At 36.3% G+C, this 26,715-nt stretch overlaps 1 pseudogene; it reads right to left on the bottom strand.

Moving 5' to 3' along the window:
• Positions 1–757: 757 nt before the first annotated feature.
• LOC142440564 (mitochondrial calcium uniporter regulator 1 pseudogene) lies at positions 758–26,715 on the bottom strand (annotated as a pseudogene).

Raw genomic sequence — 26,715 nt, 5'->3', positions numbered from 1 at the left:
ACCAGAGGAATTAGGCAGTCAGAATAAAAGTCCGTTCCTGCCACCACCCACCAACTTCTCATCATCTTTCCAGAACGTGGTACATCTGGGGATTCTGATAGCTGAGCCTCGTATCCAATTTAGAAAGAGCATCCCTAATGTTACCTGAAGGCAGTGGACCAGAAATTTACCACTAAGGATTGGAATGCACTCCTTTTTGGCTGAAAGCTGCTTAAAGGAATGCACTTTTTGCAATATAAAAGTGCAGAAAAATCTTAGTTGTATTTCACTTCAAATCTATGAAAAATGTTTCCATGCCTGTAAGGGACAGAGGCCCTAAGCAATTTTGGGGAAAATAGGAACCATTTTAAAGTGAACAAACATTTTACAGTTATATCACCAACAACAGTGCGCACTGCTCTCTTTCCCCAGACCACCAGGGATTTTGGAACTTCAGAAAATTCTAAACTGTATTTCCAATCAGGCCACCTGAGCTGGGCAGCAAGTTCGCACCAAACTTCCAATGTAGAAATATTTCTTGTTCAGAGAAAAATGTCGAGTGTTTATAAAACCCACATAAGTTCTAAAATGTTTTAGTTTTGTTTTTTATAAAACTGTTTACCTTTTGAATCAGCAAAATTGTTTCAAACATCCTAGTATTATGTCCAAAGATGTAAATGTCTTCTTTGGATCATCAAAGCACAATAAAGGATGATACCCAGGTACCGTGTCACTCTTGCAAATACATTCCATGTGTTTTTTTTAAATGGATGCTTTATTATATCCATAGGCGATAAAATCCCAGGGCTACTGTTGGGCATGTAAATACAGATCCTGCTAAATGCTTCATATTACCAAGCTTGTGTGACTCCAGCATGGTTTTAAGGCCGCGACCTCCGTGTTGATCTTCCTGTCGGTCTGCGTGATCCCGTGATCCTGCTGCGCGGGCAAAGCCACAGCTTCTGTCCTCATTTCGAGCAGCTTCCTTTCATTCAACGAATACAGTTCTTTTACTCTGCTTTTTTCGAGACTGAAGTCTAATTTGGTATCTGTTCGGACTTTGATCACTTCGTCCATCACTTGTTGTTTCCACTGACGCAGTTCAAGAGTGAATTTCTCATTTTCGGATCTGAAGGCAGAAAATTCGCTCTTCTCCAAAATAACCATATCCTTTTTCACATTTGAAATCTGGGACATTATTTGCTGAAGAGTGATTTCCTGCTGTGTCTTGTGGACCATGTCTGTACATGATGTCCAAGTTGGCTTCTGTGATCTTGACCAGCGCAGACACAATGATCTCTGCTTATTGGGTGGTAAACCCATTTTCTTCAAGTAAGCAGACTAAGCCATGGGTGTCAAAGAAGAACCTCCGAGTCCCAGATGAGGTGAAATCCCTCCTCTTGCGCTCCGGCTGCAGGGACCCAGTGGAGAGGCTGGCCTCAGACTTTACCAATGAACTCAGTCCTCTTCAAGCCCCCCCAACTCAATGTGATTTTGAATACACTTTCACACCATTTCATTTTCTGGAGCTGCAAATGAGTACTAGATGTTTAGGTCCAGGCAGATGCCCATCACACGAAGTGCCCCTCTGCTTTGGGAACAAATTACTCACGAATATTCTACAGGCACAGTTCTTCCCTTCTGACTGATGGCATTGTCAGGCGCTGGAACGGATTTGATGGCAACTCTTTTCTGGCTTCTACATGGTTAAGGGAAGAGGAGTGAAAGTATGTGGAAAGGGTAATCTAGGCAAGCAGATTTTTGAGGCTATTTTTGCTTCCTATAACTGAAATACCCTCTACGTAGTTTCAAAGATGTATTTTCCTAGAATATATATGAATTATCATATGCTTTCCTAATTGAATGAAAAAATGCTAAGAACGGAGATGTCCATTTTATAATTCCAAAGTTAGATTTTGTAATGATTCATTGAGTTGATGCCGGCTTTATAATTATATTGATTGATGTTGAGTAGCACTTTCTTGACCCGAGAGAGCCAAGAAAATACTACTCAACCTGAGCCAGTAGTCCATGAATCAATTCTCAACAAATTTTACTGGTTTGTTACAGCAAGAGTAGGATTTTATCCTTTTGTAAGACAAACTATTGACAAAAAGAGGCAGTCTACATTTACTGTCTCAACATTCCCAATACTAATATGCTTAAGAAAAACCACATACAAACAACTAGATTATAAATGATTTTTATCTAGTCACAATCAGAAAATGCTACCAAAAATGTAATATAAACAAATGCACAAACCGAGTAAGCCTATACTTGATTGCAATTTATATCTCTATTTTTTCTATGTAAGTAAAAATATGATTCACCTAAGAACATAATAATAATATATTAGAGGAAGGATTATGCACCAATACTTACAAGAGACAAATTAATACAACCACTTCAATACATGTCTATGAGTATATACAAACATACTTAAGCCTCTTTATTCCCTTTCTTTTTTTTTAAATAAATCATTTTATTGGGGGCTCTCTCAGCTCTTATAACAATCAGAAATTACATTTGTTGTTGGATGTAGCAGAATTCTTTGAGAGAATCTAAGTATATCCATGTGCACACATATGTGAACACACATGCACGCACCCCATGGTATTAAGGAAAGATCAGTTTCTATAGTTCAATTCCTAAACAATGTATTCTGTTTTGAACAATCCTTAAATGAAAAGAAACTTTAAAATGTTACAATAACCCTACTTTACTTTAGAGCATTCACAATGCACAAATTGCATAAATAGTCATTAAAAAACAAACAAACAAGCAAACATAATTCAATATCTCAAGCACGCATTTAAAAGGAACGACCTGTGGATGAGTTCAGTGTCAGTCTTGAAGGATGAATGGGTGTTCTGTCCGTCTGTTTCTGACAGTAAGTCTGGTCTTTTTATAATGTTGAGTTGTGTTACAGATTATCTTCTATTTTATCCAGAATCTTCTATGGTACTCTTTCAACTGATATATGCCCATCCAAGTAAATCTCCTGATCTCTAGGTGCTGGATCTCTAGGTGCATGGTCTATCAATCCTTCAGGTGAAGTGTGGCTAAGTGCCTTTATCTTTCTTCATTCTTCTTCTTCTGGATGAAGACAAACCAAGAGTTTCACCTTGCATGGCAGCTCACAAGGTTGTACTACCTCAGTCAATACTAACCAAAGTAGTTTGTAGCACGCGTGTTTGTTGTTTATGCTATACTTGTGCAATTCACTTTGCCTGTCCCCTGTGATTAGGTCCCTGAGTCCCCAGACTCAGTTGGTTATATCCAGGGTATTTTCATAAGGTTTCCAACTGCATGATTTACTATTATCATGACTAGATGAGGTGGTGTCAAAAAGTTCATATAAATTTTATTTGAAAAATCATGGAACATATCCATTAACTTTTGTTGTTGGAATTATAAGGTCACATTTTAATTCCTGAAATTTACAGTCCAGCATTAATATTATCATTTTCATTAAAATGACATAAAACAAGTACAGCGATATTTTTAATACAAAATAAACATCTGTTTTTATGCAAATCTATACTTCATGTCTATGTAGTTCATATTTTCCAAACAATAGTCAAAATAAAATTAATAACAAAGTCTCCAAAATAGATGAAACTGCTTAATTTAAGCTTTTTCAGGAAAAATGAGCTCACTGCATCACAAGGGTGATCTTAAGACTGTAGCTGGATTTGCTATTTTAGCATCCTTCTCCTTTCTTTCCCTCCGCATTAATTGTAGTTTTGAGATATCTTTTCTCACTTCAGCGTGACCTCAGATCATAGGTGAGCAAGCTAACATGAAAATATTTACAGTTGCTCTTCTAAAAATAAAACCTCTTAAGTGTTGGCCTCCATATATTATTTGATATTCATTTACATACATGCTAATAAAGCAGCTTTCCTATTACACCCTTGTTTTTGTTTATGGAAAAACTTCATGTGATACATGTTAACTGGACCCTTCGACTAATTTCTAGTCCAATATGCTCCTAGATATTTAATGGCACTTAATCAAGCACTATTATTGATGTGTTAGTCTTTATAAATTACACGTTAAAACTTGCCCGGCAGCTTTAGAGAGGGTTTACTAAGGCAGCAGACAGTGACTTCAAAGTCTCTTCAACAACCTGATACAAGTAGGTGGTTAGAAATATTCTGTTTGATCTGATCCACTACCTGGGTTTCTAAGGGAAACCCTTTTAGAAAACAACTCTGTGAACTGATTATTGGCATTCTTTCCTCTTTAAAAGTGCCGACTTGACATCTACACAACAGAACACTGTCCATTGTGAACCCAGCTTGCTTGTTTTCACAAAACTCCATCCCGAGAGGTTCTGGTGTGAAAACCTTCATGCACTGTAACCCAAGGTGTACACCCCAAATATCTCTGTGCTTGAATTTCTGTTAAATCTTTGAAGTTACAATAGTTACACTTCATTTATTGATAATAGTCAAACTTATTTTCCATTAAAAATTCTTTATAAAACAGGCAACTGATGATAAGAACATATCCAGCACCATTATATAAGTAATTTTACTGGGTTTGCAACTGAAGTTTTACAATTGTTTCTCAATTGGATACCCTGGGAACAACCTTGCTTTAACAATGTTCTCTCAATCTTTACCTCCCTCAAATTGTCTCCAAACCTGAGACAGTCCTTGAGAAAAGTTCTGGTTATTCACTTTCTCTCTCTCTCTCTCTTCTGGACAGCCTGAAAGGCAAAATCCTTAATTACTAACAAGCCATCAAGATCCTGGAAAGCCTGGTTTGATACAGAACTAAACTCTCCTAGCTGATATACTGAGTGCATTTTGTTATTCTTTGTATATTTATAAGTTCCAGTAAGACAGCTTTCTGATTCAGATTTTCAGTTCAATGAACAGCATTTTAGTAAGATCACATAGTGAGAGTCCCCAAGCCCTTTATGCCCACCATTTTATGCCCTCTGATTTTTATCTAAAAATCCACTACTGCCACTGAGTTTATTGTAACTCATGGTCACCCTATAGGACCAGGTAGACCAGTAGCTTAGGGTTTTTGAGATGTATAAATGCACGCGGTGAAGCATTGTATCATTGTGGGCATTGTCCTGTTCACCTTTCCGCACCTGTTCAACCTGAATGTTTATCCATGCTTCCCTCCCTCTGTTACTATAACCACTCTTGCAGCATTGTGTAAGCACATCGCCGTCATTAGTGCCTTTAACTCTTGGGCACCTTCCAAAGTGCCTCCTTTGCCTTCAAAATAGTGTACATATCCGTTCCTTTCTCCAGCGTTAAGACACGCTCACACACTAGCTTGGTAAAATACAGGGACAGCAAACCCCGAGGAAGAGCCTTAAGGAGAACGACTGACACCAGCGCTACCACAGTGAGCTCACGTACTGGAGCAATTGTGAGAATGGCACAGGGTCAGGCAGCATTTTGTTTGGTTGTGCATAAGTTTACTATGATCAAAACTGTCTTGATGGCACCTAACAACAACACACTGGTTAGGGATTTCCAGTCTTGCATTTCTTCTAGTCCTTATCAAAGAATGTTTCCTTATGTGTGTAAACCGTTTCTTAACTTCTTATAAATAGTGGACTCATATAATATCTGTCCTTTGGTAGTTAACTAATGTCACTCAGTATGATATAATACCCTCCAAGTTCTTTCATGTTATCAGATGTTTTATTGTCCCATCATTGCTCTTTGTAATGCGTAATATTCCATTGTCATTATGAGCCATCATGTATCCATTGGTCCATTCATGAGTGTTAAGTGGTTTCTATCTTTTGCTATTGTGAATAGTGCTGCAATAAGTATGGATGTGTAAATAACTCTTTCAAAATTCCCATTTCTATAGGACACATACATAAGCATGTGATTACTGGACCATATAATATTTCTATTTCCAATTTTTTAAGGCTGTGCCATATTATTTTCCATAGCAGCTGTACCATTTTACTGTCTCATCAACAATGTATGAGGACTATCTATTTAAAATAGTTTTGAAATTTTAAATAGAATAGATGATAAAAATAATTATTATCTTTTTAAAATGTGATGAACTTTTTAGTTACAAAGCAATGACAAATGCTAATTAAGTATTTAGACTACAGAGTAGTTTTGTTTTCTTTGACCTTGAAGGTTTTGGTACTTATGCCATGATTTTTAGAGAAAAGGAAAACACGTTCCCTCTCTTCAGTGACTGCTATTATGAACTACATTTGTAAATTTTCTGACAAAATTAGATTTAAAAAGACAATAGTGTTTTTTTTTGTTTTCTAAAAATGAATCCAAACAGCTTTCAAAGCCAGTTTATACTTCTTTTGTCCAGCTCAAAAGATTTGATTAATATAAATTGACTAATAGCTAAAGGACAGAATATTTTAAATGCCATTATTGTTAGCAGTTAGAGTGAAAGTTGACTTTTCATTGCTATGTATACAGTACAAAAATATAGTCATTTAACACAATAGAAAATTAATGTCCACTCTTAAGTTGATAAAATACACATAGCATTTATGGTTAGATGTTAACTAACTGAAACATACACGTACAATTGAAAATAACAAGGGAGAATTCAACCCAATGAAGCAAAATGGAAACATGGTGTTTACTAGTTACTATAACGATATCAGCATCTTTAATTCTACACTAAAAGAAACAATATCAGATTTCATATATATCCTCTAATAATATTTTAATGCTTAGTTAAAATACTAAGTGTAGAGTAAAATCAGATTATGAAACAATACATGTTAACGAAATCTTAGTAATGCATACTATACATATCTAGTGCATATATATGTACATGTATTACACATAAGGAGCATCATTGAAAAGAAAAAGAGGGGAATAACTGTTTAATAAAGTGCATTACTCTTTCTCGTTGTTCCCTCTGGCTGCAGGGTGAAACTACAGTTCATTTAATTTTCTTTGCGTTTGAATGACATTTTCTGAGTATTCTCTAATGAACACGTTTTACTTAGGTCACTTTGAAAAGGGATACTTTCCGTGTATTTATTATCTTTTATTTTTAGTACATCATTTTGCAGAAGTCCACCTAAATATAGGCTCTACTGAGTTTTATGTGCTTGAAAAACCTAAAAGGTGAAACTGGTTGGATGATGAAATAGCATACAAGGCAATAATTTGACTCATGTAAGTCACTTTTTGAGTGAAGTATATGTCAATTATACTTTGTTTACTGCTATTATTTTTATCTTAATATGAATATGCTTAACACTGCAGTTATTGATGATTTGACATGCATGCATTTTGAATGCTATGAATTTCTATGAACTGACATGCATAAATGTTGAACTAAATATATATATGAGAATTTTGAACTAAAATATATATGAGAATCAACTTCTAACCTTTAATAAAGGAGTCAATTTGTTGAAGAAATTATTGCCCTTAAGGCTCTGTGCTGCAAAATTAATCTTTACAAACATAGAGAAATCTCCCCTGTTCCAACAAGAATTTCATAAAACAAGGAAAGTAGCTTGAACTTTGTCATCATCACTGAATATTTTATTTATCTATTGAAGAATACTTAGCACATCTTATATGACACTTTCTAATTCTATTCACTACATTTGTGAATTTTCATTTTGCAATCTTAAATGAAGCCACTTACACTGTGAAAAGCATGAACAACACAAGGATATTTAATTCCATTCAAATTCACCTCATGAAAAATATATTAATTGAGAAGCATATCATTAAGGGAGAAACTAGATATATCCAAGATTTATTGAAATTAATATGATTTTGTAATATTGATATTCTTGTTGTCGTCATTGTTGTTCATTGTCACTGAGTAATTTTGACCTGTAGCAGCCCTGTGCAAACAGAAGGGAACACTGACCGTTCCTTGGCCACCCTGAGAAAAATGATTACGCTTAGCCTATTGTTGAAGCCAACCCATCTCCTTGAGGGTTTCCCTCTTTTCTGCTCTCTCTGTACCAAACATGATGTTCCTACCAGGAAATGATCTCTCCTGATCACATGTGCAAAGTGCTGGAGGTAAAATCTCCACATCCTCACTTCGAAGGAAAATTCTAGCTGTGGTTCTTCCAAGACAGATTTGTTTGTTCTCTTGGTAGTCCTTGCTATTCACAATATTCTTCACCACTAACATAATATAAATACATAATAATTTGTTTGTCTTCCTATTCCCACATCCAACTTTAAAAACATATGACAAAATTGAAAATAACATGACTCCTGTCAGCACATCTTGCTCTTCAAAGTGAAGCTGACTTTCTACCTCTCTAATGAGGTCTTGTGTGGCTGATTCACCCAGTGCAAGGCATTGTTTGATTTCTTGACTGCTTCCATGAATATTGATTGTGAATATAAGCAAGTTGAAATCCTTGAAAATTTTAATATTTTCCTGTTCATCATGGTATCTATTGGTCCATTTGTGAAGATTTGAGTTTTATTTACAGTGAGTAGCAGTTCACACTGACGGGTATAATCTTTGATCTCCCTCAGCAAGTACTTCAAGGTCTACTTACTTTCAACAGGAAGGTTGGCTCACCTGCATATGACAAATCATCAATAAACTTTCCTCTGATCTTGATGCTATCATCTTCCTCATCTAGTCTAGCTTCTCAGATTCCTTCCTAAGCAGAAAGACTGAATGAGTGTGATGAGAGGATAGAACCATAACAAACTGCTTTCTTGATTTTAAACAATGTAGAATTTCTTTGTTCTGCTTGAAGTACATGAACAGACTCAACATGAGCACAGTGACGTGTTCTGGAATTCTCATCCTTCTAAATTCTATCCATAGTTTGTTATGACCCATATTTACATATAAACAATTGATGGTGTGTTCCACTGTCAGCTCATGACCTTGATTTGCCTGAGTTATTGGGCTTCTCCATTGTCACTTCCCCCATATATAGTCAATTTGATTTCTGTATATTTTATGTGGACTAAGTCCACACGTATATTCACAGCCATTTTATTATTTAAAATGTGGTGAAGAAAGCTGATGGTACCCAGTTACCAAAAGATATAGCATCTGAAGTCTTAAAGGCCTGAAGGTAAACAAGCAGCCACCTATCTGAGAAACAAAAAGCCCATATGGATGTAGCACACCAGCCTACCCCGACACAATCGCTGAAGACAAAACAGGTGCATAAGCAAATGCAGTGAAGAAAACTGATGGTGTCTGGCTATCAAAAGATGTAGACTCAGAGGTCCTATAGGCTGGAAAATAAACAAGGGGCCATTTAACTGAGAAAAAAAAAACAAAGTCCACATGGGAGATGTACACCAGCCTGCGAGATCATAAGGTGTTGCAGGGATCAGGTATCAGGCATCATACACACACAAAAAAAAAATCAAAGCACTGTGAATGAGGGGGAGTGCAGAGTGGGGACCCAGGGCCCATCCGTGGGAAATTGGACATCCCCTTGCAGAAGGGCTGCGTGGAGGAATCTAGCCAGTCAAGGTGCAGTGCGGCAACGATGAAACATACAATTTCCTCTAGTTCTTGAATGCTTCCTCCCCCCACTATCATCATCCAAATTCTACCTTACAAATCCAGCTGAACCAGAGGATGTACACTGGTACAGATAGGAACTGGAAACATAGGGAATTCAGGACAGATGATCCCTTCAGGACTAGTGGTGAGAGTGGCAATACTGGGAGGGTAGAGGGAAAGTGAGGGAGAAAGGGGAAGAGATTACAAGGATCTACATATAACCTCCCTCTTGGGGCACGGACAGCAGAGAAGTGGGTGAAGGGAGACGTCAGATCGTGTAAGATATGATGAAATAATAATAATTTATATATTATCAAGGGTTCATAGGGGAGGGAGAGAGGGGAGGAAGGGAAAAATGAGGAACTTATACCAAGGGCTCAAGTAGAAAGCAAATGTTTTGAGAATGATCATGGCAACATATGTACAAATGTGCTTGACACATGGATGGATGGATGGATTGTGATAAGAGTTGTATGAGCCCCCAATAAAATGATTAAAAAATAAAAACAAATAAATAAATAAAATGTATTTTCAATAAAGAAGTGGTTGGTTTCACAAATTCTATCATGCGACCTGCAGCTTTGTTTCTGTCATCAAGGCTGTATTTTCCAACTATGGTTCCTTTATTTTTGCTACCAAATTTTTACATTCCTATCGCCAATTATTATCAGGGAATATTGATTGAATAGTTGATCAATTTCAGACTGAATAGATTGGTAGAATTCTACAAGGATTTCTTGTAAGAATGTAAATATTTTTGTAATAATTATTTTAGACAAATTATTACAAAACTATTCTCAAGGAGTTGAAGATTAATGATGTCCCATATTTCCATATTTTCCAAGATGCTCTTATGATCCACTTTCTTCCTGTTTCTCCCTTGAGTATATTCCCGCACATCCCCGAGTTCTACAATTCACTGCAAGGGCTGACAAAAACACATGAAATCTGTAGGAAGTTTCTCATTTGATGGTTTGTGCTGTTTAGTATAAAAACCTATAATCAGACAGAGGTTAGCTAATGGCAGGACCTAGAGCCTAAAGAAAAAAAAATTCAAAACTCACCATAGATTTATTACTTCTCCCAAACTCAATCAGTAAATAGAGGCCTGGCTTTCCAGGTGAGGTAATATGTGTCAAAACAATATTGTGGCACTATTATATATCCAGGGGGACAATAGGATGATGTTTTAAGTTACAGGCCCTCTACTAAGATAGAATAAAAGATGCACCCCAAGAAACCAAAGTGTGGTTTTGTTTACACCCTGTACTAAGCTCTGGCACTGCAGATTCCTCAAGGAAACAAAGGGTATGGCTTTATTCACCCCTCAACTCAGCTGGGATCTTAAAGATGCCTTCATGGAAACAAAGGTTGCAGCTTGATTCACATCCTCTATTAATCTCACCCTAATCCAGTTCAAGGGAATACTTTATGGTTTAAAACCTGGAAAGCTGTGTGACAGGTTGTATCCTGTCGTATGCATATTCGATTTGTATGCTGAGCAAGTAATCAGAGAAGCAGATTATATGAAGGAAATGGGAGCATCAGGGTTGATGGAAGACATTAGCAAGCTGTAATATGGAGATGACAAAATCTCTCTTGCTGAAAGGGAAGAGGAATAGACCCACTTGCTGATGAAGTTCAAGCATTACAGCCTTTGGTATGAATTATAACTCCATGTAAAGAAAACCCAAATCTTCACTACTAAACTAAAAGTTGACATCATGGTTAATGGGAGAACAGGTTGCAGCTGTTAAGTATTTTGTCTTGCTTGGATCCCAATCAGTGCTCATGGAAGCCGCAGTCTAGAAATCAAAAGACGGTTTGCATTAGATAAAGCTGCTGTACAAGACCTATCTAGAGGATTTCAAAGCAAGGATGTTACTTTGAGGACGAAGGTGCACCTGACCAAGCCGTGCTACTCTCTGTTGCCTCTTACACATATGGAAGTTGGACATTTAATAGAGAACACCAGGGAAGCATTAATGCATTTGAATTGTGGTTCTGGAGAAGACTATTGAAAGCACTACAGACTGCTAAAAGGACAAACCCATCTGTTGCAGAAGTAGGGACTAAGTGATAGAGGAAAGGAGGGCAGGACTTCATGTCACATACTTTGGAAATGCTTTCAGGAGAGACGAGGCCCTGGAGAGGGACATCATATTCGGTAAAGTAGAAGAACAATGACAATGAGAAGGATCCCCATGGAGATGGGTTGACACTGACTGCAACAATGTGCTCAAGCATAAGAATTATTGGGAGGAAGGAACAGGACCAGGCAGTGTAAAATAGGGCATCGAGTTGTGAAATTTTGTTTTTACAAGATTTACACATTCATTTTGTTATAAAATAGGGCATTATTAGAAATAAAAATAGAAAACACTGAACAACTACAACGAGCCATCCCGTAGAGCCGTGAATGTGGGACTTGCCAGTCCCACAATTGTTTGTTATTTTCTTGAAGTTAAGCTTTCTCTCTATACTTATATATAACTTAGATGTACTCTTTAGAATGTAGACTATTGTTTTTGCCACTGAACTCACTCCTACCCTCAGGGACACTAACATACAGAGGAGAGCTGCAACTTATTGTTTCCAAGGCAATATTTATGGAGACGACCACATCCTTTGACCACAGCACATGGGGTGACTGCCGGGGTTGAACCACAAACTAGTTATCTGTCTCTGCTTAGCTACTGTCCCACTAGAGATTTTGAGATGTAGGCTAACCCACACAAATGTGAGTGGGCTTCAAAGTCTTATTAGAAAACAGTATCATCTTCTAATTACATTTTCGCAAAGTTTTCAACCCTACTCATGTATTTTATTATAACCATTCTGTGTACTTGCATTTTAACATTGTCGTGTATTGTTAGTGTGACAATAATCACCATTATTTCCCATACATTCATTTCTTCTAGGCTTTCTTTTAGGTTAAAATGGGATTCAAAGCAAATGACTATAAAAAAATCTTAGGACTGGATAAATAATTAAATAGAATATCAGACAATGGAAAAATAATATATTGCTTCACATGCACATTAAATACAATATATGCATAAATAAGTTCAGATTTTCACAATGTATCTATATATCTGTGTGTGCAATTTTCTATACCTTCTTGTTTATATGTGTCTATGTGTTTGTACATATCTTAACTGTGTGCATCTGTGTATGTCTTAAAATTTTATTTATTTCTCCCCCCACTCCCTCCACACACTTCTTTTTCCATCCCTTAGCTCCTGGTCTCCTTTGACCATCAAAGTCAGCTTCCTTTGCTATGAAAATAACATATCCTGATATTTAATTTTATAATAATAGTCTCATAACGATATTTGCCTTTGTAGGATTGACCAACTTTGCATATAGTAATGTCCTCAAAATCCATGCCATGAGATAATTGACACTTTCATAATTGTTCTTTGTCATTTCTCGATGCTGAGTCAGTTCTGATTCATAGTGAACTTATGTACAACAGAATTAAACACTGTCTGGTACTGCACCTTCCTCAAAATTGTTGTTATGTTGTGAGCCCATCATTGCTGCCAATGTGCTAATCCATCTTGTTGACCATCTCCTCTTTTCCATAGCCCCGCTCTTTTACCAAGAATGATGCTCTTCTTTGGTTCTGGTCTCTCCTGACAACACAACCTAAGTATGTGAAAGTCTTGTTATCCTTGCTTTCAAATAGCATTCTGTGCGTACTTCTTCCAAGACATATTTGCCGGTGCATTTGGAAGTTCATAGTACTTTCAATATTCTCCTTCACTAGCATCATAATCCAAATACATTATTCTTCCATGTTCCTTACTCCATTTCCAACTTTCACATGCAGATGAGGTAATTGAAAATTTCACTACTTGGGTCAGGCTCATTTTAGTCCTCAAAATAACATTCCTTCTTCTCAATCCTCTAAAGAGGTCTTGTGCGGCAAATATGCTTATGTAATGCATCTTTTGATCTCTTGACTGCTGCTGCCGTGAGCATTGATTATGGATCCAAGCAAGATTAAATCCTTGACAGGGTTCAATTTTTCTCTGTTTATCATGATATTACCTATTCGTCCAGATGTGAAGTTCATTTTTCTTTAGGGATGAAAAATATTCTAGTCTACTCATGCAACAAAGTTTATGATGTTTCCCTACACATGATCATTTTGATTGCTTTCATCTGTTTTGCTATTACAAATAAAGCTGTGATAGACATGGATGTGCAGATATCTGTCTTTATCATTGATATATATATATATATATATATATATATATATATATATATATATATATATATATGCAATAGAGAGGCTGCTTGGTATTTATATATTTTTTCCTTATTTAAGAAGAGACCACACTGCTTTCCATACTGGTTGTCCAATTTTGTAATCCCACGTGAAGAGTGTGAGGATTCTAATCTCTTTACATTCTCTCCAAAATTTGCTGCTTTTAAGTACTTTTTATTTTGTTAACAGTGCCAGTGTAAAATGTTACCTTGTTTTAATTGGCATTTCCTTTACAGACAGGGAGAGTATGTCCGTATGGATGAACTGTCCTTTCATGTCTTCTTCCTGGATCTTATGGATCCATTGTAGTTTATCTATAGATTTTTGAGATTACCCTTTACATGATATAACATTACTAAAGCATTTCCAAATTTGTGGGTTCTTTTATTATTCTTTTGATGAAGTCTTTGATGTGCCTAATGTATATTTAGGGAGTTTAAGTTCTATTTTTTTGTCTTCTGTAATGTAGTTGGTTTTCATTATGTTCAGTAATGTGTTTATGCTTTGTATGAGTGCTTCTAAGTTGGCCCTGTTTTTTCATTGATGATTTTTATTGTTATAGGTCTTTTATTTAGACCTTCAATGCCTCTTTAATTGATTTATATACATAATGTGAGATGTAGTACCTGTTTTACTGTTTTCCAAAAGGAAACACAATTTGTTCTCTACCATTTGTTGAAAATATTATATCTTCCCCCATTTAATGTGTCTGTAGGTGCTTGGTTTTATTTCTGGATTCCTATTATGCTCCGCTGGTGTACATATCTATTAGTGCACCAATACTAAGGAGTTTTGAGTGTCATAACAGTGTAACAGGCGTTATATAATTATTACGATTTTATTTTTAGTAGTATTTTGCTTATCCTTCATTTCTTTCCTTTCCAAATAAAATTTATGATAAGCTTTTCAAACTCTCTTTTGTTAAATTCCCCTGCATGGGCTAGTTAGATACTCCTTTCAAGGAATGTGGTGGACAGGAAACTCATTCAACCTTGTGGTTGTGAGGAGCTGAATCATTTCAACTTCTCTTTTGTTAAATTTCCCTGCACGGTGTGGTCAGATCTTTCCTTCAAGGTATGGTTCTTCCTCAGTGTATGTGGGGGAGAAGGTTGTCACTGTCTTGTGTGGGATTAGATTAAGTTCCAGGGCATTGGGGTGTTGGGGATTGAGGAAATACTTCACCTCTAGCCCTCCATATCCCATGGTAGTTGAACTCTGGAAGTAAGGCTAGCTGGTGGCTCATTATCAGCCCTGCTGAAAATTTACAACCTTCCTATGTTTTTCTGCATAAGTTTATCCTCTTCAAATTGTCAGTCTCGGTGTCTCCTCTATCTCAAAGATTCAGAATTCAAGTTTTATTGTCCTTTTCTCCTTTTTCGGATCCTTGCTTAGAGATGTGGATATAGAATATCTACCTACTTGACTATATTTTTTCATAACTAAAATCTTTTTTTTCAGAGTTAAGTCGGAGTGGTAATGAAAATGCTGATGTCTTCTAAAATCTGAATTGTAGTGCTACCAACATGACATAATTGTGTATTTAATTGATATAAACTGTGAGAAGATATTCTTTTATGGGATAATAGTATTGGAATTCCTGGTTACTTAAAATTAATCAGCATTTGGACAATAGAACAATATAAAGCTATTGAGTTCTGAATGAACCATATAGTTTCATATTGTTGCATATTCTAACAGATATTTCCTCTGCAAAGTGCACTTTAACTGTTTAATAGAAAATGTCACTTTGAAAACTAAGTTTTAACTAACACAAATCATGGCACTTTCAATTGTCTTATATAAATTAAAAATCTAGACAATAAGAGATACAGAAAATAGCTTTGAATTGTGATGTTGATGAGGAATATTAAGTATACCATAGACTACCAGAAAAACTAACAATATATATTGAAGAAAGTACAGCCTGGAAGTTTATATATATTGAAGAAATATATATATTGAAGAAAGTACAGCCTCGAAGTTTACTAGGAGTGAGAATGGGCAGACTTCCTCTCCTCTCACACACTTTGAGATGATGATTGGGAAGAACCAGTCCGTCGGGAAAAAACATCATACTTGATCAAGTATAGGATCTGAGAAAGAGAGAAAGGAATTCAAACAGACAAACCATGATGAAGCTGGGATAGGATCAGGCAGTGCTTGGTTCTATTTTATATAGGGTCCACATAAATTGGAACTAATTCTATAGTACCTTAAAATAATAATAGTAACATTGTTTGTCATGTTGGCTTAATGTAATATCTCCTTAATATTTTCTTTTCACTTACTGTGGTTCTTCTCTTGTAGAAGATAACTCTATTATCAATATTAATATAAAATTTGAGGTATTATTTTGTTCACATTGGACATTTTAGTTTAATTTAAAAGATAAGGCTATCACTTACTGCTGCAGTGTGTTGTAAGTTGAGCTTCTAACCCCAAAGGCAGCAGTGGGAGGGCATGACCACGTCACAGGTGAAAGATGAAATTTGTTTGTTCCTATAAATATTTACAGCCTTTGACACCCACAAAGACACTTTAACTCATGCCTTTAAATTCTATGGGACATACAACTGAGGAAGAGCAAATAAATTAGAATATTATCGTATTTTGTTTTATGTACATTTTGACCACAGAATGAGTAGCATTAGTTTAATTTTGTTATTTTCTTAGAAATTTGAACCAAGGCAAATTATTGAAATAAAAAGTATGATATACAGATTTGTATAAAGTCACACATAGATTTCCTTTCAAGGCTCTTAAATTTCAACTTTCTGCAATTTTGTAGCAATTTTCAGGAAACCATATTTTATTAGAAAGCTTATTATTTTACAAATTTAGTCACTAAATGGGCAGATTTTTATAAAATGTTAATCAGCCTTGCTAACACAGCAGTTAATTATCTATGTTTTATGTAGAAGGAGTAAGAATTTGCTTAAGATTTTGCATATCAAAATTGAAATCTGTCATGATAGCATGAGAGAAATAATAAATGGATATATTCACTGGGGCTTTCAGATGAATATCTAACACATGCATGCTTTAAAAAATGTTGGAATGAGATTCTTTTATTAAGATATATAAATTGATCATATATTAGATCTAACATAACAATCCAGAAATGGCAATGGTTAATTCAGAAGAAAACGTTAAATCTATTTGCCATTAAAGTTCTTGAAAGCTGTGTTTCATATATGTGTGTGCATTGCCTTTCACACCACATTCTTAAAATGGATTTTTTAACATGATTTACTACTTTAAATGTTATGTCTTTCCCTTAAGTATATAATCTACATAAAACAGTGGATTCACCTATTTTTCACTGATACACTACCCCAATATTTGTGATAAATATTTATTTAAAGTGGTTTAAATTAATTTTTCATGTTTTAGGCAGGCTTTCAAATTTTCTCAGTAATAGTGTGTGTGATTCTTTAAACCCATTCAACCTCCATCTTTTGTAATTTGGTAGCCTGCAAATGATCAATGATCTTTGCAATAGAAATGTCATAAGAAATAACATCCCCCAAACAAACAAAAAGAAAGACCCCATTGTTGTCAAATGAAGGCTTTCCAAGGGAGGAATATAAAACTATATGTAAAAGCTGAAGGACTACACACACACACACACACACACACACACACACACACACACACCAAGGCAAGTCACAAATAATTACTTTGATATAGAAACGCTTATGAAACTAACATAACAAAATATAAACACATTATTTCTCAATATATCCTTTACCTAGGTCTGCAAACTTTGCAAAGTAGTGTTTCCACATCTCAAAGAGCTCCTGGGAAAATTCTGTACTCTTTGATATATATTTAGCCCAAACAGCAGTTTTGAAAGCCTTGGGGGACTCAAATCACTCTTTTAAAAGTTCTTTGAAGTTTGGGAACAAAAAGAACTTTGAAGGGGTAAGTTCAGGACTATAAATTGTATGAAATAATTGTGTTAGGCTGAGCTTTCTAGAAAAACAGAACTAGTGACACTCACATATGTATCAGAAACAATTGCATATCAAGAAAGAATTATGTATCAAGATGTGGCTGAGCCCAGTGAAAACATGTCCACTGGTCAGATGCTAGCTGGGGCCCTAACTAGACTTATGAGCTGCGGCCAGATGAAGCAGGAAGGTTAGATGGATGAGAGGCATGTGGATTCAAGGTCTGTAAGAACATTTCAGGACAACAAGAGATCCCAGAACCAGCAGACTGAATCAATCGTCTCTAGAGTCAGATACAGAATTCAAGCCAGCAAGATGAAGAGACATAAGAGAGAGAAATTCTCACTGGCTCCCTTACTTAAAAGGCCCCACTCCGAAAAATGCATTACTAGGCTACAAACCTGGCAAATTTAATAGGCTGGATTCCACCCCTTCCTCCACACAGGTACCACAAAGTTATAAAATCTGACCATCACACTACCAATGACATTTTTATTAACACTTTCAAAGAATGAGATGACACATTGTCATTATGGGGGAGGGAGGGGGATTCTTCGGGGAAAATTTTCAGGCCTAGTTCATATCGATGCAGTATTTTTATATTTTTCAAACATTGCCCCAATAATGCCCAGTGATCAACTACATATTGTGGGAAAATGTGTTAACATTATGCCTTAGGAATCTTGAAAAATCATCAATGTGATCTGAGCTGATCTGTCTTCCCCAATTTAATAGGCCCAACAGATCCCTTCAGAAGCCAATGTTTTGATTGGATTTTAGATGATGTTAGTAAATCCAAGACTCTTCCCTGAATATGCCTTGCTCCATAAAATCATCTTCATTAACTTTGATCTTGCTTAAAAGATATATAAGAATGAGAAGTATTTTGAACTAAATGATCTTGGTGTAATGCTTTTTGTAAGACATACTGAGATAACAGAGGTATGGATATTTCAGAGCGAGCTTGCCTGGAGACTTCCACTGATGGCAGAGACATCCTTAAACATGGACTGTTTGAAAAAAAACAACAAACCTTCCATGTATGAACTAGAGCCCTAGTATCAATATTTTTTTCATAAAGGTTGGGACTTCCGATATTGTTCTTAATTCCATTTTCCCAGATTCTTTCGCTCTCTCACTATATATATAGATATATATATATACACACACACATATATAGAAAATGACAGAGACAGAAAGACACAGAGACAGAGATACATATGTACATACAAATATTTCAGAAAGACGGGGTTGAAACATAAAATTATAAAATTTTGCTATTGATTTACTCTAGAAGAGATTCGGTAATATTCGTGAGAATATTAGGTAAGATACAAAAACATATAAATCACATTTTGAAATATCTTAATAATTATCACACTAGCATAGAAATATATTTTTCTCTTCCCATATAAAATAGCTGAATAAAGAGACATTTATATTAACTTACAGGCATACCACAGAAACATTGTGTGTTTGGTCCAGACTATTGAAATAAAGCAAATATTACCATTAAGTAAGCCACATGCTTCTTTTGTTTGTTGCTTAGTGTATATAAAAATTAGGTTTACACTATACTGTAGTCTAGTAAGTGTGAAATAGTGTTAGGAAAAAATCTGAAATGTTTGAAAATTACTACTCTATGACAGACATGTGGTAGGAGCATGCTGTTGGAAAATTGGTGAGGACATGAAGGGTTGCCATAAACTTTCAAGTTGCCAAAAAAAAAGGTAATATTTGTGAAGTTAAAATGGAGCAAGGTATGCCTCTTATCCTCAATTAGCTGAAAAAATAGTATGAAAGATTGTCTGTACTCCTAATGCAATCGGTTTGTAAATTCTATTCATTTCTAATCTTATGCTCACTTTCCCTTAGCTTTGTTTGAAGACCTGAACAAGCTTTTCAATTTAAATAAAATCACACATAAGCCTGGGAAATGATACATTAAAATATTGCCTGGTTGTTTGAGAGTTAGTGGAAACAAAACAAATGAAATAGACTCAATGATTGTGCCAACAACACTTTTGCACAGGTTTGTTAATTGTGAGAAAAAGATGAAAAGTTATAAAATAGATATAACATTGTAGATGCTCTAGACTTCTAATTCAAATATGTGCATCCAAAATACCCTTGTTTTAAAAGAAAACTCCTAATTTAGAGCAAAGAATTCCTTAATTTAGAATTCATGTTGAGCTAATAAGAATAGAAGACTTTGATGATGATTGCTTCATAAGTGGGTAATTGGTCCAAATTGCATTAAGCAGAGTTCTTGCTTGAAAAAATTGAAACTATTATTATGAAAGAAAGAAAACAGTTTCATGTTGATTTAATTTCTATGTTATAAACATTGGAGATTTAAGTTGTTATGTTTGATTCTCTTTAGAAAATGCCATTTAAACTTAAAGAAGAGAAGAACATGATATTTAAAGGAAAATTAATTTGTATAAAGAGGATGGTGGTTGAATTTCAAATCCTGGTCCTGTTGCTCATAAGTTGAATTTGTTTCTGAGATTGTTGTCTACATTTTCATTGAATTGTCAGAAAAATATTCTTTGCCTTTTTTCTTTTAATTTTTTGAGTTAGACTTCTTCAGTTGCCATCAAAGAGTCATTAGCAATTTGTAAAAACCAAATATCCACTTGTACTCTCTAATGAATCTTGAAATTATTTAAATATCTTATAGCAAAGTTAGCAACTATTTCCAGACAAGCTTAAGTTCACAATGATCCAAAGACAAATATGTATGACTATATTTAGGATATATTTTATCCTTATTTTTATTTATTAATAACAGAAAGTACTTGGATTTGTTTACTGAATTACTCGGTGGTAATTTTATATTATGAGAAGTTTCTTTTAATGGGGAATATTCATCTCACTTATTTGATAGAAGGAATTAAGGATTGCAGCTAGAATGTTCTTTAGAAGCAAAGAAAGCAAGACATTTTCTCCTATACTTTGGCGATGTACTCAGGAGAGACCAGCTCCTGAAAAAGATGTCCTGCCTGGTAAATTCAAAGATCAGTGAAAAAGAGGAAGACCTTCAGGGAGATGAAATGATCAAGTGACTGTAACAAGGGACTGAAAAATAATAACACTTGTGAGGACAGCACAGGACTAGGCAGTGTTGTACATTGGTAAGGTCACTATAAGTTAGAACAAACTTGACATTACCCAAGAACAACAATTTAGTATGCCTTATTTTTCCTGAGTTTTAATGAGAGTTTTGTTATTTATTCATTTGCTTGTTTATTTTTTGCACAGTTTTCATTTTAAGAGAGTTTAGTCCCTGGATTAATGTTGCAAACCATTAATGTGCTCAGATATTAACCAAGTTTGAAGGTTTGAAGCACCTGAAAGGTTAAAAAAATACCCAACAACTTGTTTCCAAAATATCAACCATTGGAAACTTAATGGAGCATAGATCTAGTGTGACACATATGTGGCTTCCATGGTTCAAAGTCTGTCCTAACTGGAACTGTTATGTAAAGGCTCAAACTATATCTAAAAATAATGTTATCAGTTATATTATTTTGAAAGCCACACTGTTTAATAAGTTCATGTTTATCCATAGAATGCAAACATAACTAGTATTTAAATGGATAAATATTAGATTTATGCATGCAGATATATGCATATGTATTCAAATTTATATATGCACATTAAAAAATTTGTTTCAACAGTTTAATTACATTATATTGTAATAATCTGTAATAATGTTACATGATCAACCAAATCTCATTACCCAGTAATTAGAAGTAAGCGTTTTGAATTGCTTACTATATTAGGTTTTAATTATTATTCTAGAGATACAATATGTAAGATGACAGTTTTATTGGAGAATAATATGAATGCTAATAGCATTCCATAAAGCAAATATTAAAGTAGTTTATTTTAATATATTGTATTTTGGATTTCGCCTAACTTTTCTTGCACAGTACTTTTGATGTTAATCATTAAAATGATAAGAGTGTTAAGGCTCTAAAGAAATATCTTTCCTCTCTAAGGAATATTATACATTAATCAAAAACTTTTATTTCTTAAAGCTTCTCCATCATTCAATATAGTATCAAGGTATATGAACCTTAGATGATCTCCTGACTGATATATTTAGAAAAAAATTATAACAGATAAATGACACCAAATGTTGGTCAAACATAATCACTTTCATTATTTCAATTTTACACTAGTACATTTTAGACATTTAAACATGGAACAGTAAATCCAGACATTGAGAAAACTCTCTATTCCTACATTCACTTAGAGCTTATAAATATTGATCAATAGTAGTCAGCAGGTTTCCGTGACTACAATGCACTCTTTTTGTTGTTAGGCATCGCCCAGTTGATCTAGGTTTCCATCGCAGCAATCCTATGTACAACAGAATGAAATTATGCCTGGTCCTGTGCCATCCTTAAAAATACTGTCATGCTTCAGTCATACACACACACCCCTTGTGTTCCTAAAAATATTGAAGATGACTAAACCAATGAAACAATTTGGAACTTTTATTTATTAAAAAGAAAACTAACTCCAATGACCTTGCCTGAAGGTGATTTCTAGGCTATATAATGTGTAATATGATAATAGGTAATCTTTTTTACTTGAATTATCTTGTTCACACTTGCGATGTTAATTTTGTAATATTCTAAAAGTTAATGACAATTCTGAGCAGATATATTTTTAGATAAAATTTTAGCTAATGTTTTTTTTAAAATTTAAGCAATTTTAACTGATTCTATTATTCATCAACACCTTTTGTTTTACCCTTAAGCAGGCATTTCTTCCTTTATTTTGTAACTCAGATAATGGCACTTATTTCATCACCCAAGCACTCAAATTTGGCCTGCATTGATGCAGTCAATTAATATGAACCGTCTATGCATAAATTTTAACTGATGCATTATAATTCTGGATTCTATGCCTCTGGATATCGTCCCATTTGGGAGGGAGTTCTTGGTTACAGGGTTAAATTGAGATGTATCCTGGGTAGATGTAGTCTTACTAGAGGGTGTGACTCTTTTCCTTTGGAGGTGTGGTCTGCTAAAATAAAGAAAGAAACAACCAAATCCTATCTTCCAAAACCATTCTGTAAGGAAGTCAAGAGGTGCTAGAGACCAAATTAGTCGAATTAAAGCAAGCAGGCTTTATTGGGGAGTAAAACCCAGCCGGGGCGAAGTGCTACGTTACACAGTGTCTGGGCCGGAGGAGTCGCACTGAAGGCTACAGGAGTGATGCTTATATATGGACAGGTATGACTGGGTTTCTGGAATGTAAGGTGTCTTTCTGGTTCCGGGCGTATTTGTGTCCGGTGCAGAGCGGTGGGCAAGAACAAAGCAGGTGCTGAGCCAAACAGGCCGTGAACAAAGTGGGCTGTAAGTAAAAGAAGGGGAAAAAAAAAACTTGCAAAGCTGCTGACAGGCTACATAGCCAGCTCTGGTCAGCTCCACAGGTGTGTGGATTCAAGGCCACTTGCTGTTAGTTGTTTCAGCCAGTTCTAGTCAGCTCCGCAAGGGTGAGGGAGATTCAAGGTCACTTGCTGCTAGAAGCTGGCCTGGCATTGATGCTGGCAGACATTCCCAACTCTTTGGTGATATGGGCAATGACTCTTCTGGCTACTTCCTGTGGGTACTGGGATGGTGTGGGAGGTGCTTACGGGGTTGGGAACATCTGGCTCCTATGGGAGAGGACTGTAAGGGTGCAAAAACATTTGATTAACAGCAACAAGAGAAAAATATTTTTCTTTTTTGTATTCACTTGCAAAGAAAGTTTAGCAAACAGGGGGCTAAAAGTAGCAGAGCACAGATGGTTATAAGAGGGGTTATTAATGGAGCAACCCAACTGATGAATGGATTAGATTACCAACCTTCAAGTTGGACAATGGGGGTTTGACTAGATAGCTTTCTTCCCAATTTATTAAATTTGTTTATATTGGTTTTTACCAACCCGGATTCGTTAACAAGATAGTAACACTTTTTTATTTAGGTATACACATGTTCCCCCTTTATCGACTGTTAAGAGATTTAAGGCTTTTCTGTTTTGTAAGGCTACTTGGGTTAGGGATACTATTTGGTGCTGTAAGAGATTCAGAGATAATGCAGTGTTTTTAATTGGTGCTTGCAGTTTGGAGGACCAGCTTTGTGAAGAACTCAGAGTGGGATAGGGCTTGTACCCCTATTCCTGAGCCAACCAAGGAAGAGGCTCCCGCTAAACCAACCATGATAGGAAGGAACACTGCCAATGTGTGTCTGGTGGTGCCATGGGAGGGATTTTGCAGAGCATTTACCTCAGAGACTGTGTACATAGCTAGCTGGGAAAACAGGGTATCTGGCATACATAGATCGATGAGGAAGGAGTCGAAAGGTTTTTTTGTCAGGGTGTCATTACACTAAAAGAATCTGCCTGGGTAGGGGTGGTATTGAGGGGAAAAGCCAGGTTACTTGCGGTGTTATTATAACCTTGTTTCAGGTTGGAATTCGGCCATTTTTTAGCAGTGGGTTGTGGAACAAGGGAACTTTAATTACTGGTGGAAAGGCATCTGTGTTTTCCATGTAGTTAAACAGTTGAGGTAAAGGTACTGCTGCCAGAGGAGACCTATGGAGGGAAGCACAAAAGAAACAAGAGGGAAGATTAACCAGGTTGAAATTGTTAGAAGGGCTTTTCCTTCTTGGATAATGGTGAGCCAAGAAAAAGGGTTTTGTTTTTTTATTCCTGGACCTTTGCCTTGTAACTTGTTTTTGAAGTTTTCGTTGGCTTTCTGGATTAGCCGGCTTTCTGGATTAGCCAGTCAGTGCGTATGTAAGCACGATATATATAATATAAATATATTATATATTATCGATATACATTATCAATATACATAATCAATATATTACACATTATCAATATATTGATATATTATCTATCTATCTATCTATATACATTGATAAGGGTAAGAGGAACCCAGATACCAGTAGATTTTTTTTTCTGGGGCATGTTTTTGCTAGTGAGTGCCTCATGGGTTAGGGATGTTAATTTTAAAGGTACCGTTATGATGGTCACTGGTGAGACGATACTTTCATTTCTGCTTTCCTTATTGATTTATTTGGTATTTGTGCATTATGCAGGAATTTCATGGGCAGCTTTTATTTTCTTACTCATTTAGGGCTAGATTTCGTTTGGTCATAGAGGAAACAAAGGAGGGGTTGGACCACATTGAGGGAGTGCAGTGAAATGTTTTATAGGAACCAGCATCAGAGATTGGCATCCTTCAGGTTAACAATACTTTTTGCCTATAACCTGCGAATGGGTTCCCGAATCATCAGCCCAGGTTTTGGTATCTATAAACTGCCATCGGTGGCTGGGTGACCGTATTTCCTTGTTTATGGAAGCCAACACCTGAAGAGGAAAAAACAGGAACAAATCACAACATAACTGAGCCCCACCAGACCTTTTGACCAGTGGTTCAATTGGCTGGAGCAGTTGCTGCAAGGCTTATTCCTAAAACATATAATAAGGGGGTAAAAAATAAAAACAGGAGGAGTCATGCCAAAACCATTTAGCGGGAGGTTTTATTTAGATGGGGTGAAGTTGTACCGATGAGGTTAGAAGTTTACTTGTTTTACGTGGGTTTGGGTTCCAGGGATGCTTGTTTGAATGGCATCAGATGATACCACCCTGTCAGTTATTTCAGTTTGACTACCGATGGGGTTCGGAGTATTGGGGTGTATGGGCCTTTTAATCATTTCTGGAGTCCAGGGCTAGGTGCAGGACTTGATTTCCTGGGGAGAGGTTAGGGGTTGGGTGCCCAGAAGAGGTGTTTTTTACATCCAGAAGGTCTGCATAGGACCTAAGTAAATTGTGGAGCAAAGATAGAGTGGGTAAGTAAGCTAAAAGCATAGTTTCATTTTGAGGCAGAGAATAATTTAGGATAAATGGACAGCCGTATAGAATCTTAAATGGGCTGAGACCCATGGGCTCCCTGGGGGAAGCCCAGAGGCAGGGTAAGGCAACAGGAAGGAGATCTGACCAAGACAGGCAGACCTTTAAGGAGAGCTTAGTTAATTGGAACTGTAGAAGTTTGTTGGCACACATAACCTTGCCTGATGACTGGGGTGATAAGGAATATCTAGTTTTTAATCCACTTCCAGGGCAGCTGAGATCTGTTGGGACACCTGTGAAATGAAGGCAAGGTCAATGTCAGACTGAATAGAGTGTAGAAGGCCAAACCTAGGAATTTTAGGTTCCAGAAGAGTTTGAGCAACATTTGCTGTTTTCCGGCTGGTGGGGAATGCTTCAATTCACCCTGAAAAGGTAGCCACCAAAGTTAACAAATATTTAAGAAGTTTATGTTTAGGCATGTGCATCAAATTAATTGCCCAGTCTTTACCGGAGAGGTGCCCACAGAATTGGTGGAGGTTTTTTTGGAGGCTGAATATTGCTCCGGGAGGAGCATCTGCCCCCAGGGTGGCTACAGTGGCAAAAGGAGATGGGCAGCGTGAAGCTGCTGAGGTATTAGGGAAATGGAGGCCTTAAGGCGCTGTAAAATGTTTCGTCTGAGAAATGAAACAGGACATGAGGGGATTGTTAGGGATGAATGGGAGAAAGGGTATTGGTTTAAGATGCAGGTCAAGAGGGGGGTTTTATTGGGTGTTGAGAAGGTGCCACCAATCCACATTACAGTGACTGTGGAAGGGAGACTACGCCCGGCACACGAAGGAAGGATGGAATAGTCCCCCCCCCCCCGTGTCCAAAAAAACAGAGGTAGATTTACCCACTACCTGGATGGTGACCCTAAGCTCGGCTAGGGTTATTGGGGTATCTGAGTGCAGGCATCTTCAGTCTTCTTCAGCAAGCCCCAGAAGCTCACCAGCTGGGAAGGACTGTGGTGAGGCGCTGGCTGAACCCTGCTGTTGAGACAGTGGGGGGAAGCCCACGAGTGACAGTCAGACTTCCAGTACCCTTTCTGGCAGCATACGGGGCACAGTTTTGTGGGGGGTCTGGAGTTTGGCCATTGGCGCGTCCAATGTCCAT

The sequence above is a fragment of the Tenrec ecaudatus genome, chromosome 2 (genome assembly GCF_050624435.1).
Source record: "Tenrec ecaudatus isolate mTenEca1 chromosome 2, mTenEca1.hap1, whole genome shotgun sequence".
In the NCBI taxonomy this organism is placed as follows: domain Eukaryota; kingdom Metazoa; phylum Chordata; class Mammalia; order Afrosoricida; family Tenrecidae; genus Tenrec; species Tenrec ecaudatus.
Note: the sequence above shows the minus strand (reverse complement) of the source record. Positions and strands in the feature narration are given on the sequence as shown.